This window comes from Myotis davidii, unplaced genomic scaffold (assembly GCF_000327345.1).
Source record: "Myotis davidii unplaced genomic scaffold, ASM32734v1 scaffold32, whole genome shotgun sequence".
Taxonomy (NCBI): domain Eukaryota; kingdom Metazoa; phylum Chordata; class Mammalia; order Chiroptera; family Vespertilionidae; genus Myotis; species Myotis davidii.
Genome location: NW_006286587.1, coordinates 7,830,227 through 7,837,351, shown reverse-complemented (window position 1 = coordinate 7,837,351; position 7,125 = coordinate 7,830,227).

The following is a 7,125-nucleotide window of genomic DNA, read 5'->3' as shown; positions in this document are numbered from 1 at the left end:
GTCTCTGTGGCAGCGCTAAAGATGACTGACAGTCAGACATCCCCCGCGGGCTCCTGGACTGCGAGAGGGTGCGGGCCAGGCTGAGGGACCCCCCCCCCCTTCGAGTGAACGAATTTCATGCACTGGACATCTGATACTGATATATAAAAGCCTAAGTGACCTTATGACCAAACGACCACGAAGGGTCATGGGTTCAATTCTGGTCAAGGACAGATGCTCAGATTGTGGTCTTGACCCCCCAGTAGGGAGTCTGAAGGATCCCAGGTTCAATTCTGGCCAAAGGCGCATGCCCGGGTTGTGGGCTTAATCCCCAGTACAGGGTATGCAGGAGGCAACCGATCAATGATTATCTCTCATCACTGATGTTTCTATCTCTCTCTCCCTCTCCCTTCCTCTCTGAAATCAATAAAAATATATTAAAAAATAATAATAAAAAGAGGAGCCCTACCTCAAATAACCTTAATATAACTAAAGTGTAGCCATTGGGCCCAATTCCTATCAAGTATATCTCTGGGGAAAGACAGGCTGATGTTTTAACCAAAGTATTACTAGTTTATCACTTTGGCACCCAGACAGATCTATCTGTGTGGCAACTAGAAGGTATTAGAGGACAACTTTTTAAGAAGAGCTCTGCAAAAACATCCCCTGAAATGTAATAGTCTTGCTGTGTGTATAAAACTTTACTGTGGCATTGGTAAGCTCTGGAAGTATAGACTGATGTCTACTGTGAGGACAACTACCCCACTTCCTGGAAAATTGTGGTCTTTGGCCAAAGTCTAAATTCCCAACTATGTACATTTTCCTGCCAATTGCATATCCTATATAATAAAGAGGTAATATGCAAAGTAACCCTCATGATCTCACAAGGAGGCTGCCTACGACCAGGCCAGCAGGGGGCTTAGTGAGGGATGACCAAATGACTGAACAGCAGGCTATGTGGGGTGATAGGCTGGCAGGGGTATTAGAGAAGGATGACCAAACAACTGAACAAACAGGTTGCATGGGACAACCAGGCCAGCAAGGGTGTTAGTGAGGGATGATCAAATGATTGAACAGCAGTCTTTGTGGGGCGACCAAGCCAGCAGGGGTGTTAGTGAGGGATGATCAAATGACTCACCAGCAGGCTGTGGGGGGCGACCAGGCCAGTGGGGGGGCCGTGAGGGGTGACCAGGCCAGCAGGGGGGCGCAGTAAAAGGTGACCAGGCCAGTGGGGTGTGGGCAGTTGGGGCAACCAGGCAGGCAGGCAGGTGAGCAATTAGGAGCCAGCAGTCCAGGATTGTGAGAGGGATCCAACTGCTAGTTTAGGATCAGGCCTAAACCGCCGTCGGACATTTCCCATGGGGTCCTGGATTAGAGAGGGTGCAGGCTGGGCTGAGGGGACTCCCTCCCCACCCCCCATGCACAAATTTCATGCATCGGGCCTCTAGTACCTTTATAAGGAGAAGACAAAACATGTGCCTGGGGTTATGGTGGCTGTTGTATGATTTAGTTTTTCTGTAGGAGTGTAGCTCAAGGCCGTGTGTCTAATTAATTCTGATTTTTCCCATCTTCAGATGTGGCAGTGAATGCTGAAAGCTCCCTTATATGCATATTCCTGCATGCAGGATTAGGCAATTGCAACTTCTTAGATATTGGCTTTGCTATGCTAAAGTCTGTACATCTTGACCCTGGCTGGGTAACTCAAATGGTTAGAGCATTGTCCCGATATGTCATGGTTGTGGGTTTGATCCCAGGTCAAGGCACATATAAGAATTGACCAATGAATGCATAAATAAGTGGAACAACAAATGGATGTGTGTGTTTTTTCTCTCTCTCTCATCCTTCCTCTCTCTTGAAAATCAATAAATTAAAAATTTTTTAAAAGACTGGACATATTTGCCAATGGAGGTGATTTTCTGGGCAGAGGGATCTTGAACAAGAAGAGCATTCAGCCTCATCTAACAAGGAAGGAAAGAATTTCAAAAGAGTCAGAACTCTACTTTCAGAAAAACATATTTTATTACCATGTATCAGATAAGGTACTTGAGGTTCATAAAAGTTAAATATCTTGGCCAATGTCCCCAATCAAATAAGTGATGGAAGATGGTTCTTTAAGTTCAGTACAATACATGTATGTTATAGGGTGACTTATATAAGTCAGAGTAGGCTAGATTATTTTGCCTAAGCTTTGACTCCTTTTTCCTCTCACCTTATGTATTTGAGAAAATCCACTCTCTCAAGAATTGATTTTCATAAATTTAAAAGGGAGTAATTATAATAAATAATAATTATTTCTCATCACAGCTCTTTGAGGTAGAATAATACAAAGTGCATAAAGGCACAGCAACACTCATGAATCTTATCTGTTAATATTATCTTTTATGCTTACCATGTGTCCTAATCTCAAAAAGTTTATAGTCTGGTAAGTGATATAAGACATTAACACTAAATATATCATAAGGAAAAAAAAATGAATGCCTGTGGACAGTAGAGATTAAGTATTATAGGGTTTGAGGGAGAGGACATATAACATCTAACTGGGGGTATCTGACAAGGTTCTTTGGAAAAAATATATGAATCAGGCCCTATAACACAGATAAATTTGGGGCATGTGGAGACTCTTAATAGACTCCTTTTTAAAAATAAGTAATTACCCTTCATATTAGACATGGGTTAGGTCTTCAAGACTTCTATCCAATAATATTTGTAATAGAGGTTTTGCAAATGGGTGAACTGAGACATTAAGAAGCGAAAACACACACACACACACACACACACACACACACAGAGACATTAAGAAGCGAAAACACACACACACACACACACACACACACACACACAAAACAAACAAACAATCAAACACCTGTTCATGGTAATGTTGAAAAAATTGGACAACAAGGCATAGTTCTCCTCTTGTGTTATGTTTCCTGACTCAAATTCTTCACTGAGTATTGATCCCAAAGAAGTATCTGCTGGCATAAAGAGTAATTGGATACTACTTTTGCCTATTGAAGTATTCTAGGATCTTAAAATTTAATAAAATTAGGCACATGCTTGGAATCGGGTGTTGCCATCTCTCACTGTGGAATCAAGCAGAGAGTGAGATTTTCCTGACTTTGGCCAAAGTAATTACTTTTGTTCCAGAAACCAACAGCATGGGACCCTGATCACCCTCAATCTCCAGCTCAGCCCCTGCTAACAAGTGAAACTAAATTGCTTTTCTCCCTTCCATGTGTCTGGGTCCATCGATGCAAGCCAAATAGGTTAGCCTCTAATATCTCAAAACAGATGTTTGCTGTTGGATTTGTCATATGTGTGCAACATGTTCCACAAGTTAGTGGGGATATTCTGGACTACCTGGTGTGTAGAGACATCATTCTGGGTGGGGTTTTCAAAATAATCAGTGTGGGTTGAGAAAGTGATGCTGGCAAGGATCTTCTCCCTACAGCACTTTCCTCATTAGGAGAGCAGTGTGGAGGCAAGTATGCAGGGTGGCTCCATAGGAAGGATGAATGCACTTAGAGCTTAATGTATACATTCGTCAAGATCTGCTCAGGTAAACCAAAGCCACACCAGCTATGTTAATCTAAAGTACTTAAGATAGGAATTTGAGTGAGTAGGAAAAGGCAAAACAGGAAACTAATGTAAGAGAGTAACTGCAGGAAGAGCTTTCATCCCTAGGGTTGTGGGAAGAAAGAAAAGAAACCGGCATGATTACAATGTAGAAAGGTTGCAGCAAAGTTCCTGCAAAGCTGCAACCCAGACACCTATGATGTCTTACCAACTGAGGCAGACACCTCAGAAACACAATTGAGTGACCCTGCAGAGCTGGTTCTCAGAACTGTGACTGGCTGATGATGGAACTTGGAAGGGGCTGCAGTGAGCTGTTCCTGGGACTGTAAGGAAATTAGAAACTGAAACCAACTGGCTGTCTTAACTTTGCAGGCCCCGGCCACATTCCAGACCAGCTGACTCAAAATTCTAGTATGGGCAACCCATGCATGTCTATGTTTTTAACAATCTTTTCAGCTGCTGATTGATATTCTCAACACGGTGGGATTACCATACCTCTGCTTCTTTCCCAAAGCATTTTAAGATATATTAAGCTGTTTAATATGTCTATGAATGATCTTTGGCTGTTCTGACCTTTCCAGCAATGGTGTTATAGATATTTGAGTTGTCACCAGTCATAGCTTCTCTCATTAGATATTAGATAGTCAGTTGCTAGATCTGTCTAGGTCATCTTGCCAACACATTATTTTCAGCGCTTCCATCAACCTGGTAAATTACTCAGGGGTGAGAGGGGAAGGACTAACTGTTCATTCACTAAGTGCCTATTATATGCCAAAAATGTGCTAGGAGTAAACATCCAACTTAAAAACCAACATAACCTTGACCCCTGTGTAGCTTTCATCTACTAGGAGTTAGACATTTACAAATAAACACATTAATTAATATAGAACTGAAAATCTAGGTAAATCCTATGAAATAGAATGTTACAAACAAGCATTATGGTCAATTTGGTGGTAAAAATGGCCCTAATAATTCCACTCACTGTAACCACACTACTTACAACATGACTTAAAGAGCACCTCCCAAAGTGAAGTCTATTTTTTTCAACCTTTTGAAACTGACCTGCCTCTGTGACTTGCTTTAGCCAATAAAATATTGTGGAAGTGGCTCTGCATCTGTTTCAAATGTAGGTCTCCCTCCTGTAAATACCTGCTGTGATCATGTGAGCTATTGTGCTGGAGAAGAAGTGACCATGTGACCTGGGATGATTTGTTTCATGTGGATGAGAAACCTCGTGGAGCAGAGATAGGGTGTCCCAGCCGAAGCCATCCATCCTGAACAGCTGCTCACAAAAACCTAAATCTACCAGCGAGGAAGAACTGCCAGCTGAGCCCAAACAACCAATCTGATGCATCATGAGGTTCACAAAAAAGTGTTTATTATGTTTAAGCCATTAGTTTTCAGAGTGGTTTGCTACACAATAAAATGAATTAATAAAATGAATTGATGTAGGAAAAATTTTATCTCAAAATGAAGTATTCTGAATTATCTGATTCTGAGTCTATGTAGAGGAGCTCTGGGCTTTTCATTGCTTTGTGCTATTTAATAACTATACAGAGCTATTTTATAACTTGATATGTTGTACAGAACTGCAATACAAATGATCTTTCTCTGTGGACATAAAAACAAATTATGTAGGTGAAGGAACAACCATTTTCCCTGCAGAAAAAAACACACACAAAACAAAACAGTTTTGAGCCCGTTGAAACTTTATGTCAATATTCTTCATCCATAAATGCGACTGTAGTTTTAATTGGCACACTCTCTGTCTCTTTTTATTAGCTTTATTGAGATATAATTTACACAGTGTAAATTTCACCCATTTTTAAGTGCACAACTCAATATTTTATATGTTTACAGAACTGTGAAATCGTAAAGAAAATCTAGTTTTAAAACATTTGCATCACCTTAATAAGATTTATACCCATTAGTAGTCTTTTGACAACCACTCTGCCACCCTCCCAGGCCTCAGCCAACCTTATCTAACTTTGTCTTTTCAAATGCATCTATTCTAGACAATTCATATAAAGAGAATCATACAATGTATTTTCTTTTCTGACTGCCTTCCTTCATTTAGTATAATAATTTTGAGATTCCATCAAGTTGCAGCATGTGTCAATACTTCATTACTTCCTATGGCTAAATAATATGCCATTGTATAGATAGTATCCCATTGTTTTTAACCCATTTATCAATGGACATGTGGGTTATTTTCACTTTTTGGCTATTATGGATAATGCCGCTCTGAATTTGAGTGTACAGAATTTTGTGAGAATATATGTTCTCATTTCTCTTGGATATACTAGTATACTTAGGAGTGGAATTTCTAGGTCAAATGGCAAATGCGTATTTGGCATTTAAGGAACTGGCAAATTGTTTCCCAATGTACCTGCACCATTTACAGCCCCACAGCAATGTATGGGAGTTTCAATTTTCCACATCCATGTCAACACTTGCTATTGTCTGTCTTTTTTATTGTAGTCAGTCTGATGGGTATGAGGTAGTCTGTTGTTATGGTTTTGATTTCTAATTTACTAATGACTAATGCTATTAAAAAAATTTTCACGTGCTTATTGGTCATTCATACATCTTTTTAGGAGCACTATTAAAATTCTTTGCCCTTTTATAGTTGGATTATTAGTTTTTTTATTATTTAATTTTAAAAGATATTTATATATTCTGGATACAAGTCCCAAATTAGATACATGATTTGCAATGATTTTCTCACAGGCTATAGATTTTGTTTTCACTTTCTTGATTGTATAATTTGAAACATAAAAGTTTTCAATTTTTATGAAATCCAATTTATCTAATTTTCTCTTGAAATTTGTTTTTGATGCCATGTGTAAGAATCCATTACCTAAACAAAGCTCACAAAGATGTGTTACCCTAACAGTTTATAGTTTTAGCTCTTGCATTTAAGTGTATGATCTGCTTGAGTTATTCTTGTGTATGATATGGTATAGGGTCCAAATTACCCCTTTTGTATGTAGATAACCAGTTGTCCCAGCATCATTTGTTGAGAACACTATTCTTTCCTCATTGAACTGTTTGCCCATTTTATCAAAAATTAATAGACTTTGAATGTTGAAGTTTATTTCTGGATTCTCAGTTCAGTTTTTTTTGTGGTACTTTTAAAATTTATTTTTATTTTTTAAAAATCTTTATTGTTCAGATTATTACAGTTGTTCCTTGTTTTTCCCCCCCATAGCTCCCCTCCACCCGGTACCCACTCCACCCTCCGCCTTTACTCCCCCCCAAGTGTCCTCATTCATAGGTATACGATTTTTGTCCAGTCGCTTCCAACACCCCCATACCCTTTTCCCCCCGAGAATTGTCAGTCCACTCGCTTTCTATGCCGCTGATTCTATTATATTCACCAGTTTATTCTGTTTATCAGATTTTTTATTCACTTGATTTTTAGATTCACTTGTTGATAGATGTGTATTTGTTGTTCATAATTTATATCTTTACCTTTTTCTTCTTCTTCCTCTTCTTAAAGGATACCTTTCAGCATTTCATATAATCCTGGTTTGGTGGTGACAAACTCCTTTAGCCTTTCCTTATCTGTGA